Source organism: Sapajus apella, unplaced genomic scaffold (genome assembly GCF_009761245.1).
Source record: "Sapajus apella isolate SASKATOON/1434 unplaced genomic scaffold, GSC_monkey_1.0 scaffold45, whole genome shotgun sequence".
Lineage (NCBI taxonomy): Eukaryota > Metazoa > Chordata > Mammalia > Primates > Cebidae > Sapajus > Sapajus apella.
The window spans coordinates 8,126,936-8,139,011 of record NW_022436985.1 but is presented as its reverse complement, the minus strand read 5'-3'; the positions used below and the strand labels follow the sequence as shown (position 1 = coordinate 8,139,011).

The following is a 12,076-nucleotide window of genomic DNA, read 5'->3' as shown; positions in this document are numbered from 1 at the left end:
TTTGTTTAAAAAAAATACAGCCGTTCTATAACAAAATATTATTTACAGTTTCATACATATCCCATTTAATTTATCCCTTTACCCCTATTTTATTTATTTGCTAATGTTTTGGTGTAATTTTATCTATTGTCATTAATGAAATATGTAAATACAATCTATCAGCATTAGGCAGAAAATATTTAAGAGATATCAAATTCTTTTATGCCAAAAAAGGTAGTAGTTTGCCAAGAACCACAAGCTTTTTAAACTTAACTTTTAAAAATAAATTTTAATTTTTAATTTTTATAGATACATCATAGTCATACATATTTAAGGGCTATCTGTGATATTTTTATACAATACTGCCATGTTTATTGCATCACTATTTACAACAGCCAAAATATGGAATCAACCTTTGTTCATCGACAGAAAAAGAGACAAACCTGACTCTGATCTGTGCTGGCTGCAGGTTCTGCAGAGCTGTTTCAAGTGACAAGATGGCAAATGAATGGGTCAGTTGGTTGCCTGGTGGGTTATTCGTCCTCATAACACTTTACCTAGAAGATTTGTCTTTTCTCACAAAACCATAATAATGCACAAACAGCATGAACCTGGATAGGCAGAGCCAGTCACTATCCTATGGTCTAGTTGATATGAGTCATATAAGCAGAGGACTAGAAGTTTTAACTGAATAGTAGTATCATGGTGGCTAGGAATGAGAATGGAAAGTAGACTAGATGTGAGCTTTGATGGCTTGGAGCAAAAGGTCAGGTATTAGGGGTACTCCTGAAATGATATCTATTATTTAGGACCTGGGTCAGGAATATCTATAACTACATTTTTACTATAGTTACATACCATTCATTTATAAGACAGCTCTCCCAAATAAAAGCAATGTCAGTGCATAAAAAATAAGTTTGATTTCTTTCTCAAGCCCAAAGTGCATAAACCTTGAAATTTTCCAGCTGAAAAAATAGGTATATGTTCTAGCATCAGCTTTAATTTTTCCCACATTTATTCTCTGCTACAATAAAGTGACAAAGCCATTCATATTTTATATATATTTGTTACATCTAATTATTTGTTTTTTAGTTGGATAAATATGTGTTATATCCTTGGTACCATCGGAATTTCAAAGCTCAGAAAATCACTAATGAGAATCAAAGGAATTAACCGTCATGAAAGTGGAAGCATGCGGCTAGCATGCAACATTGTTCAGAGTTCATGTAGCAGTTTAATCAGGGTAGCAGCTGTGCAATGAGCTTTATTGGAACTGAAGTCTCACATCCTAAATGTGAAATATCTACTGTTTGAAAGAGTGATAACATTATGCCTTGCAAAGAAAATAGTCCTCAAGTGTTATTTTTTTAATGAATTAACCCTTTATCTTTCCTCAGACCTTTTCTTCCTTATTTTTTTTTTTTTTGCCCTCAAAAGTATTTAAAAGATAATCCTATATGATAACTCACACTGCCTAGCTTCAGTACAATGTCTCATACGTTGTAGGCACTCACAAACATTTGTTTAATGAATAAATAAATGAAAGTCGAATGTAAAATTACACTGTTGAATTTAAAATGGTTTTAGAGGTACATCTCTGAATTTGTTGATTTATTTTGGATTAGCACATTGTAACATTTCACTGCTAAATTTTGTGTTATTCATTAAAGAAAGGTCATGTTGAAGAGTTATAAAGTTGACAGATGCATTATCTATAACTTCTAATATACTCAGACAACATAGGTTTTTCTAACATGTAACTTTTAAAATATAAACTCTCCAACATTTAAAGCTATAATACTTTTTAGTAATTTTTTTAAAAAGACAGATCAATAGTAGCTTTCCATAAGTAAAAGCCTATTAATTTGTATAACATAACAAAATTTAGTGCAACATAAATCTTATATAGTACTCCTACAAGAAATCTATAGGAGTAAAATTATGATTATAAAAATAAGCAGATCTAAACAAACAAATACATCGTTCAATTAAGTTTATAGTTATCAAAGGCATTCAACCTTTAATATCCCACTGTGTAAAATCAAATGGGAAAGGATAAAAGGACCAAAGCTATGGTTAGTAATATAATTGCTGCCTAACTACAAACTAATTTGTTTTAATATCTGTGCTAGAACCAGTATGTTACCTCTTTTAACCTTAGCTAAATAATGTTTATGCATACCTTACTACGCAGAGCTATCTTTAATGAGAGCATTCCCATTGAGGAATAAAGAAAATAGAAAGATATGAAAATTTTCACTTTTTCTAATCCCAACAGATATTACCTTATTGATATTCCATTTCTGTATGTAATGACATAGAATACGAACATTCCCTGAAGCTTATTTTTACTGACAATAACATTGCACAAATCATTTTAGGGCTATGTGCTATGCAGAGACACTGTACAGTTAATTGGCATCATTAAGTAACATTTTGAAATGATGAAGTGTTTAAATGTAGTCGTTAAAGGCTTGATTGGACATTGCTAAATTGTGTACTTGATCTCTAAAGAGATGAAATTGACCTCTTAGTAGGTTTTATCCTTTGTTACCTGTCTCAAATTTGGAACCCATTTCTTTTAAGTTGAAAACTTTATGTTTATGTTGGATACTTAAACTCACTGTATGTCAAGTAATCTTTTAATTATTAAAAGCTTAATAGGTCATTCTCTAACCTCTATTATTAAAAGCTTAATAATTAAAAGATTACTTGACATACAATGCTACCCATAGCTGCCTGTCATTTGGGGGTTTCCTATAGATTCTTTTCAGGGATAAGAATTATGTTAACACCAGATGCTACAATTGCTCTAATTTTTATTCCCAAATTTCTCATTTCCATTTTGGCAAAGAGGCCCAAAAGATGGGCCTCTTTAATCTGTTTTTTTCTCCCATGTCAGTTCCCATGAGATCAGTAACTTCATTCTTCCTGCTATTGCAGGTTTACATTTTGTAGTCATCTTTTATTCTTGTATCACTAGCTTCAACCATCTGTGACCAATTCTTTCCAGGTCATTCTCTAACCTCTATGTCAAAGCCATAGATCAATAACTATGAGAAAACATTTAACCATAAAATAAAGTTAATCATCTTTTCTTTATAGTAACAACCACTGAATTGCAATTGTTATGAGGTGAGTATTAGGCTAAACATTTTATTAAATCTTATGAAATAGGGGTAATTTTTATTCTCATCTCACATGAGAAATCGAGGCACATAAAAATTAAGGCATTTTGCCCCAGGTCTTACAGCTGGCATGTGGTCTGCCTGATAGTAGAGAGCCAGCTTCGAGCACTGTACTACAGGGCTTCTTGTGTCATTATTATAAACGTTTCATGGCATGGTCTATACATTTGGGCTCTTCAGCTTCAAATTTATCTATCATGCAAGCATGACACTAGGTTTTCACTTGCACTGGAAGTCAACTGCTGGAAAATTAGTCTGCAGAAAAACTAAATATAGGCCATAGATTTCCTGAATGTGTTAATAAAAGGCTGATTTTGCATGGGCTGGGAAATAATCGAAGGGTTGGAACAGGGGTTGTGCAGAATTGCGTTGTGGAGAGATCTAACTGGAGATGGGGAGAAAGATGAGCAGGCCCTCCACTATGATAATGTTGGCAAGCTTGAGGGGAGGGACAGAGTCAGAAAATATTTGGAAAGTGGCATCTCTGGGCCCCTGTGATTGACTGGATGGAGGATAAGCAGATGAGAGCTGTAGGTTTTGAAAAAAGTGATTTTGAAGAGAGGACAGAAAAAGATTTTCATTTTTAAATTTCGTATGTTTATGAGTTAGGGTAGGGAACAGAAGAAGACTGGGTAAGAAAAGACACATGAAGCCAGGGACTGACACAGAGACCAGACACACAGTGGGTGCTTCGTGCATGGCTGTTGAATGATTTATGAAAATCAAGTAGCAGTGGTGAGGGTTTTTATGCAAGTAAAATACAAATGAACTTCTCAAGGTGCCATATCTGAGTTGTGGCTTTGACTCTGGTTCCTGACTTTGAATTATTTCATTCCTATGAAGCGCAGACCTATATAATAAAAATCCACCATACACAAAATTCCCTCTACTTAAGAATTTCTCCACAAGTTATAAGAATTTTAACTACTTAGAAGGAACAATTGCTTGTACTCAGCCAGTCATCCTCAGCTGCATAAGATAACTCTCAAAATGGGGGGAGGAGAGTGTCTATCTCCTCCAAAAAAGTTTTTAGAGCTAAATCAAAGAGACTGCCTCTTCTCCACCAAAAATTCTTTAGCTTAAGATGGGGACAAGAAACCTGGCGCCCAGGGGTAAGGACACAGACATCCTCTCTCATTTGAGCTGAAGGTGAACTGTCTTGTCCTAAAAACATATGCTCAGACCCTAGAAAAACTCTCCTAAACAGAGTGGAATTTCTCCATTTCTGTAACTTAAGAGAATTTTAGGGACACATAGCTTTGAGAATTCCATTCTCCAGCTTTGAGAGGTAATACACTCATTGTGGGCTCATGGTGTACCCAGCACTTTTCTAAACATTCTACTTGTTATTGCTTGTTTAATTGAGGTAAGTATTCTTATCATTCTCCATTTGGGAGATGTGAGAGAGAGGCAAAGTATGTGCCTTAGGATGACACAGTTGGTAAGGAGGAAAGCAAAATTTTAACATCAGCAATAAAACCCAGAGACTAATGCTTTAATGTGTTTAATAAATGCCCCACTAAGAAATCAGAGCAAATTAAAAGTATGATGTGTCCTATTAATTTGATACAGGCAGAAGAAATCTAAAACCAGAAAAGATCTGATATTTGACAAGAACTTTATTTTAAACAGTTGTAGAACATATGCTTGAACTAAGTGAACTTCTTATGAACTTTTCATCAGAAAGTGTTTTTTAATTGTTGTTTTTCTCCTGTGTCTGTGACTGAATAAATGGCTTCTGTTCACTGGAATACTTCACATGCTTTCTCTCTCTGTTGTAGGTGTGTTTATTTCTATTCAGACACAAAAGGCCTATGGGTAACTGCAAATTAACAGTTTCATTTGCTGTTATGTTCCATCATTGTGAAGAAGCACAGGAAATTAACATATCTGTAACCATACCTTTATTATATAATGTGAAAGTATAAATTACATGCCATGTTCATTAAACTGAGATAAAACCACATTTTGAAAATAAAGCTTAGTAAGTGGATACTTAGTATCACATTGGTGATACTAAGTTTATGACTTGCTTTTAATATTTGGATTGCCAATAAATTTGGAAGCTAATGTATGGAGTATAAAAATAGTAAAAAGCATGGGCTTTGGGATTGGACATGGCTATGAATCCAAATTACTAGGTCTTTGTTCAAGGGCAAGTTATTAAACTTTTCAAAATGCCTACATCACTAGTTACTGTGATAATTAAAAGAGACAGTGCATGTAAAAGCCATAATCCTGTGCTTGGCACATCTTAAGAGCTCAACATACGTCAGTGATTATAAGGATTTGTTACCCAGTCAGAGTAAACTCTGTAGTTTAAAATACTGTGTTTCTTTGATTAAATGACACATATTTTCCACATATTTTTCTGTTTCTGATATTAACATACATTTTTAAAATTAGTGTGTATATTTCCCTTGCTGTCTGTCTTCTTAAGCCCTTTCAAAAATATCATTAAATCCACTGTGTATCTTATTATTGGATATTAGATTCAAGAATATAGCAGAATAATATTACATTGTATTTGATTCAATGGCTGAAATTGAAGGGCAACTAACCAACAGAGGGGAAGACATTATTGATTGCTCTAAAGATTTATCCTCCAAAGCTTTCCTTTATCCTATCTTGTTACATCTTTTTCAAACAATGCTACTTGTGTCCTTTGTACATATTCTTATTCAACTCTTCAGCAAACATATTCTATGTGACCAACATACCAAGAGGTGCTGGAGATGCAGGGAAGAGTAAGATGCTATCTCTGACCTGCAGTATCTTGAAGCTAGTCGGGGCAACAGACTATTAAGACATTCATGCAACATAGTTGTCTGCAAAAATAGATGGGTATCCAAGGGTTGGAAATAATACAAAGGACAGAAGGATTCATTTGAAGAGCTCTCTTGTTGCATGCTTAAGTGTAACTAAAGTGCCTCGCCACTAGTAGGTGACAGTTTTCTAATTTTACACATCATGTAATCCCCTTGCTCTTAAAAATATTGAGGGTGTCCATCACTTGAATGCAGTGACAGTAATAATTTTAGATAAAATATGTACTGTTCCCAATAATAAATTCTCTGCCTCTGAGACTCTTTTTGAGCCTCAAATGGGTGGGTGGAGAAAAGGACCTGCTGATCTAATAATACCCCTAGTGTCAAAGAAGTAAATGGTCAAGTAAAGTTGTCCTAAGAAGCCATGTTACCCCTTCTGCTGGTGAGCACAGAGCCCAGGTGCAAAATCTTTACTTAGGTTACTGTTGTCTAGGTGGGTAAGAATCTTGACATCTGAAGTGTTCATTGAATCAAAATTTTTTTTATTGCATTTTAGCTTTTGGGGTGCATTGAATAAAAATTTTTATTGAATATTCCTCTAACAAAATCTGAAAAAAGTACAAAGCTATTTATGAAATGGATGGCAATTTAGGGTAATTTAGCTAATTCATTGTATGTTTCCTGTTTTCAGTTATCACTGCTACTGAATTATTTATATTTAGGTATATAAATTATACTCAAGAGGCTTGCAATTGATTAAGGAAGAATGATTTTTAAACACAGAGAAAAATAAGTTATTTTAAATACAGAAGTCTATTCTTTCCCATGAATAACTGGCATTCTGTTTCTATTGTATCTTAGGTTGAAATATGTGTTTTTGTCATTACCAGTGTTTCCCCAGGATAAGACTGAAGTCACAGGCATTTAATATTCACTGAAAGGACTTAAACAGAAAATATTGGATAGTGAGATTAAGAATAAACTAAGATAGATAAACAGATGGCTGAAAAAGCAACCTTAAAAAGTTTTTCACAGGCTGGGCGCAGTGGCTCACATCTGTAATCCCAGCACTTTGGGAGGCCAAGCTGGGTGAATCATGAGTTGAAAAGATCAAGACTACCCTGGACAATGTGGTGAAACCTAGTCTCTACTAAAAATATAAAAATTAGCTAGGTGTGGTGGCACACAGCCTGTAGTCCTAGCTACTTGGGAGGTTGGGGCAGGAGAATCGTTTGAACTCAGGAGGTAAAGGTTGCAGTGAGCCGAGATCACATCACTGCACTCTAGCCTGGGTGACAGAGTGAGGCTCCATCTTAAAAAAAGTTTCTCACAGCTGGCCAACATGGTAAAACCCCATCTCTACTAAAAACACAAAAATCAGCTGGGCATGGTGGCATGCACCTGTAATCCCAGCTACTGGGGAGGAGGCTGAGGCAGGAGAATTGCTTGACCCCAGGAGGCAGAGGTAGGTTGCAGTGAGCCAAGATTGCACCACTGCATTCCAGTCTGGGCAATAGAGCGAGACCCTGTCTCAAAAACAAAAAAGTTTATTAGTCTATTGAGAATGTACTTGATTTTTACAAGATGAATAAACTTCTTTTAAGGTTAATTATCTAAAACATATGAATAAAAATATATAACTATAAACATGTATCTTTAAAATTGGTAAAGATCAAAAGCTCAGGTATCTTTAACTTTCTCTGTTTCTACTATTCACAAAAATATTTACTCAGAAACACAGAAACTCCTCTTTAAGATTTATTTTTATCTGGGTGGAGTTACAGAGTTGCCTTGGTAACAGCTACTATTACCAAATTAAGTGTTAACAACACATTTCAAACATTTTTAACATTTAAAATACGCAGAGGCCAAAGTAGGGCAATGTAAGGAGAGAATGTTGTAAGTTCTCTTTTCCCCACATCTACTTGATATTACAAGGTTTATACTGCTTTCAGAAATTTTCCAGTGTTTAAAAAATGCATCTATAAACACACATGTAGAAAGAGCACTTCTTATAGAAGTAATCGCCTTAAAAATTATGTAATGTTATGAAAACCACAATGGTTTTCCTGCCATTGACTAAGAAAGCAAAGGACCTTTCTTCTGAAAGTGAGGAGGGCCTCTTGCCTCCTGTCATTTGTGAACAGAACTCTATAGTCAAAACCAGAACATTTCTGGCAATTAGTCTAGAATCGTTTTGAAGGGTAAGCCTGGTGCTGTGATGCTAAGCACAAACAATTTGGTATTTGGCTCCAAAAATATGCTTGAGATTAGTTCTTCCCTCAGCAACAGGCACTCAGCCAAATAATTTTTAACCAATTCTCAGAGCCCAATGCTGCTTGAGCTACTAAGATCCTAGTTCATGTTATTGCTATCAAGATATGGAGAAGAGTGAAATACTGACACTTGTGAGATCCCAGAACTTACACTAAATCCATACAATTTATGTTCTGAATTAAATTTTTTTAAAAAAAGAGATGAAAAGCGTGACATTTCCAAACCATGGAATTTGTTTCTTTCACTTGAAATCCAGGTTAGTGAAGTATTTTGTTGTTGTTGTTTACATTGTTTTAAAACTAGACTTGGTGGAAGACAGATCATAAACATTTTAGACAAAATACTAAACTTCTAGAACAGTGGCTCACTTCAAATGAAAACCTTAAGACATGCCTTAGACGGAGTCTTTTCTTCTTAAAAAAAAAAGTAAAAGGAAGTTGAATTTTATCTCTAAATGGTGCAGGGAACATGAATAAAATACATTTTGCCTCTGTCTTACACTTAGTACAGATTCACAATCCCTTTAACACTATGTAAAAATTCTATCTTTTCTTTCTTTGGTTTCCAAATAACAATGAAAGGAAGCATTTTCCTTTAATGTGTAAAGTACAGTTTAATTAAGAGTTATGGAGCATCTTTCCACCTTATGGTGTATCTATGTAGCTGAATTTCTTCAGCCTTTCCTTTTTAAATTTGTGTAAGGAATAACCGTTCCCTATCTTAGATAGCTTTGAAATTAGAAGTTGATTTAATAGCATCTCTAATGTAGTCTCTCCTTGAATTTTTAATATAATAGATATGACTTGGTATTTAAAAGATGTAGTGTTTACTGGGATATAACAGTTGTGTTGAGAATTTGTCACTGAATATAATATATTTCCCTTGAAATTTTTTGTCCACTTTACTCGTGCCTGGGCAACAAGAGTGAAACTAAAAGAGTGCACACAGTGGTTACCATGAGTGAGGTGGCAGGGAAGAGACTGGGAGATGTAAATCAAAGGATAAAAAGTAGCAGATATGTAGGAGGAACTAAAAACCTGACATGCAGAATGACAACTGCAGTTTGTCGCCTTGACTGTAACCTCCACCTCCTGTGTTCAAGCGATTCTCCTGCCTCAGCCTCCCAAGTAGCTAGCATTACAGGTGCCTTCCATCACATGCAGCTAAGTTTTGTACTTTTAGTAGAGATAGGGTTTTGCCATGTTGACCAGGCTGGTCTCGAACTCCTGACCTCAGGTGATCCACCCGTCTGGCCTTCCAAAGTGCTAGGATTACAGGCGTGAGACATCATGCCTGGCCAGTAACCACTGTTTTATTCTCTCTTTATATCTGAACTTTTTCTTTTTAGATTCCACATATAAGTGAGATTATGCAATATTCATGTGTGTGTGTGTTGGGCTTATTTAATTTAGTTTAGTATCCTTCAGGTCCATACATGTTGTGGCAAATGACAGGGTCTCCTTTTTAAAGGCTGAATAGTATTCCATTGCATATACATATACCACAGTTTCTTTTATCCATTCATCCACCAAAACACACCCAGGTGGTTTCCATATCTTGGCTATTGTAAATAATGCTGCAATGACTATAGCAGTGCAGATATCTTTATGAGGTGATGCTTTCATTTCCTTTGAGTACATATCCAGAGGAGGGATTGTTGGGTCTTAGGTAATTCTAATTTTACGTGTACTGAAAATGTACAGACTCTTTCTTTTTATTATTCCCTAAAAAATACAGTATAAAAACTATTTACATATAATTTACATTGTATTGGGCATTATAAGTAATTTAGAGATGATTTAAAGCAGCAGTCCCGACCTTTTTGGCACCAGGGAATGGTTTTGTGGAAGACAATTTTTCCATGGACAGGGATGGTGTGGGGAGGGAAATGGTTTTGGGATGATTCAAGCACATTACATTTATCATTAGATTCTCATAAGGAGCGCACAGCCTAGATCCCTCACAGGTGCAGTTCACAATAGGGTTTGTGCTCCTATGAGAATATAATGCCACCACTGATCTGACAGGCGGATGAGTTCAGCTCTTGCTGTGCAGCCTGGTATCTAATAGCCTAACAGGCTATGGACTAGTACTGGTTGTGGCCCTGAGGTTGGGGACCCCTGATTTAAAGTATACAATAGGATGTGCACAGGTTATATACAAATACTAAACCATTTTTTAACAGGGGCTTGAGCATCTGCAGATTTTAGGACTCAAGGGAGGTCCTGAAATCAATCCCCTGTGTATACTGAAGGACAACTGTGTATCATTGTTAACAGAAAAAAACAAAATCTGTTTTGTAAATAAAAATTTTTTCAGTATTATATCCATTTCACTCTGGAATTTAGTTAGAAATTAACAAACAATTAATTGGCTAGTGAAATGTACCAGTACTAGCAGTACATACCAAAACTAATTCTATATTCCAATAATATCAAATAATGATGGTATTTGTATTTCATCTGCTAGAGCTTATTATGGTTCTTCTCCATAAGTGTCTGATTTATTGCTGACCACCTTTTCTTAACTCCTGGTCTCTCAATCACAATCACAGAAAACATCCCCTTATGATACAAATTAAAAAGTCATCTCACCATTTCTCTGTATCTTTTCTCTTAACAGATTTGAGCTTTATTATTTATACTTTTTTTTTTTTTTTGAGAGAAAGAGTCTTGCTCTGTCACCCAGACTGTAGTGCAGTGGTGTGATCTTGACTCACTGTGGCCTCAGCTTCTGGATTCAAGCAATTCTCCTGCTTCGGTTTCTTGAGTAGCTGGGATTACAGGTGCCCGCCACCACACCCAGCTAATTTTTGTATTTTTAGTAGAGACAGGTTTCACCATGTTGGCCAGGCTGGTGCCTGTCTCCTGACCTCAAGTGATTCCCCCACCTCGGCTGGGATTACAGGCATGAGCCACTGTGCTTCACCTTATTTATACTATATTAAGTCTAATCATCACTATGCCACTTTCTGTTGTAATTCTTTAGGCACTTCTTCTTTGTATGTTTTTAATTAATGCATAGTTATATATTTATGTTTATATATCTATAACTTCAAGTAGCCAATATTCTACATGAAGTGACCAAGGATTTATTTAATCCCTGAAATTATGAAAAGTCTGCCTGTTTTTTTTTTCTTTCTTGCATTGCGCTACAGCATACACACACACAGGGTCACAGGAATGCACACACACACACACACACACACACACACATTGGGTTCTGCTAATTATCATTTCCTTGGTTCCAAGTCATCCCCCCACCCCTAAACCACCTATGTCCATACGAGTCTTCCCATTGCCTACCAGTCTCATGTCAGATGACCTCTGTCAATAAGTGTTTCCATATGATGTCTCACTTTTCTGACACATAGTAACAAGTGAGGCGTTAAGACTAACTAGAGAGAAGGCACTATTCTTATCTGCCTAGAGACAAAACAATCAGCAAATTGTCTTTTATTTAAGGGAAGAAGGCTTTTCTCTAATATAGGTTCAAGATACTTCAAAATTGCAAGAGATCTTTTCAATTATTTTACTTTCATCTATTACCAAAAAGGCCAACTTTTAGATTGAGGCAATGAAAACTCAGAAACTTTTATTGGAATGACCTTCAGATTTGAAATAACCACTGTTTCAATAATATTTCAGTTATAACTCTTACTCTATATTCATTTAGCGAAGTGTGATTCTGAAAAATACAAATAGCTGCCTTTCTCCTGAGCTAGGACTGCATTTAGAAGAGAATAAATTTTACATTTTATTCAAATTTGATGACATTTTCTTTTTTTGTGTGTGCTACAGTGGCAACGTAGATTGCTTTTACATGTATTTTTTAAATTGCCATAGAGGATTATTTGTATTAACT

At 35.3% G+C, this 12,076-nt stretch overlaps 1 protein-coding gene across 18 annotated transcripts in view; it reads right to left on the bottom strand.

Annotated features, from left to right (window-relative positions):
* The window catches only part of SNCA (synuclein alpha), a 121,133-nt gene that overhangs the window by 34,993 nt on the left and 74,064 nt on the right, over nt 1-12,076 (bottom strand). The window lies entirely within an intron of this gene.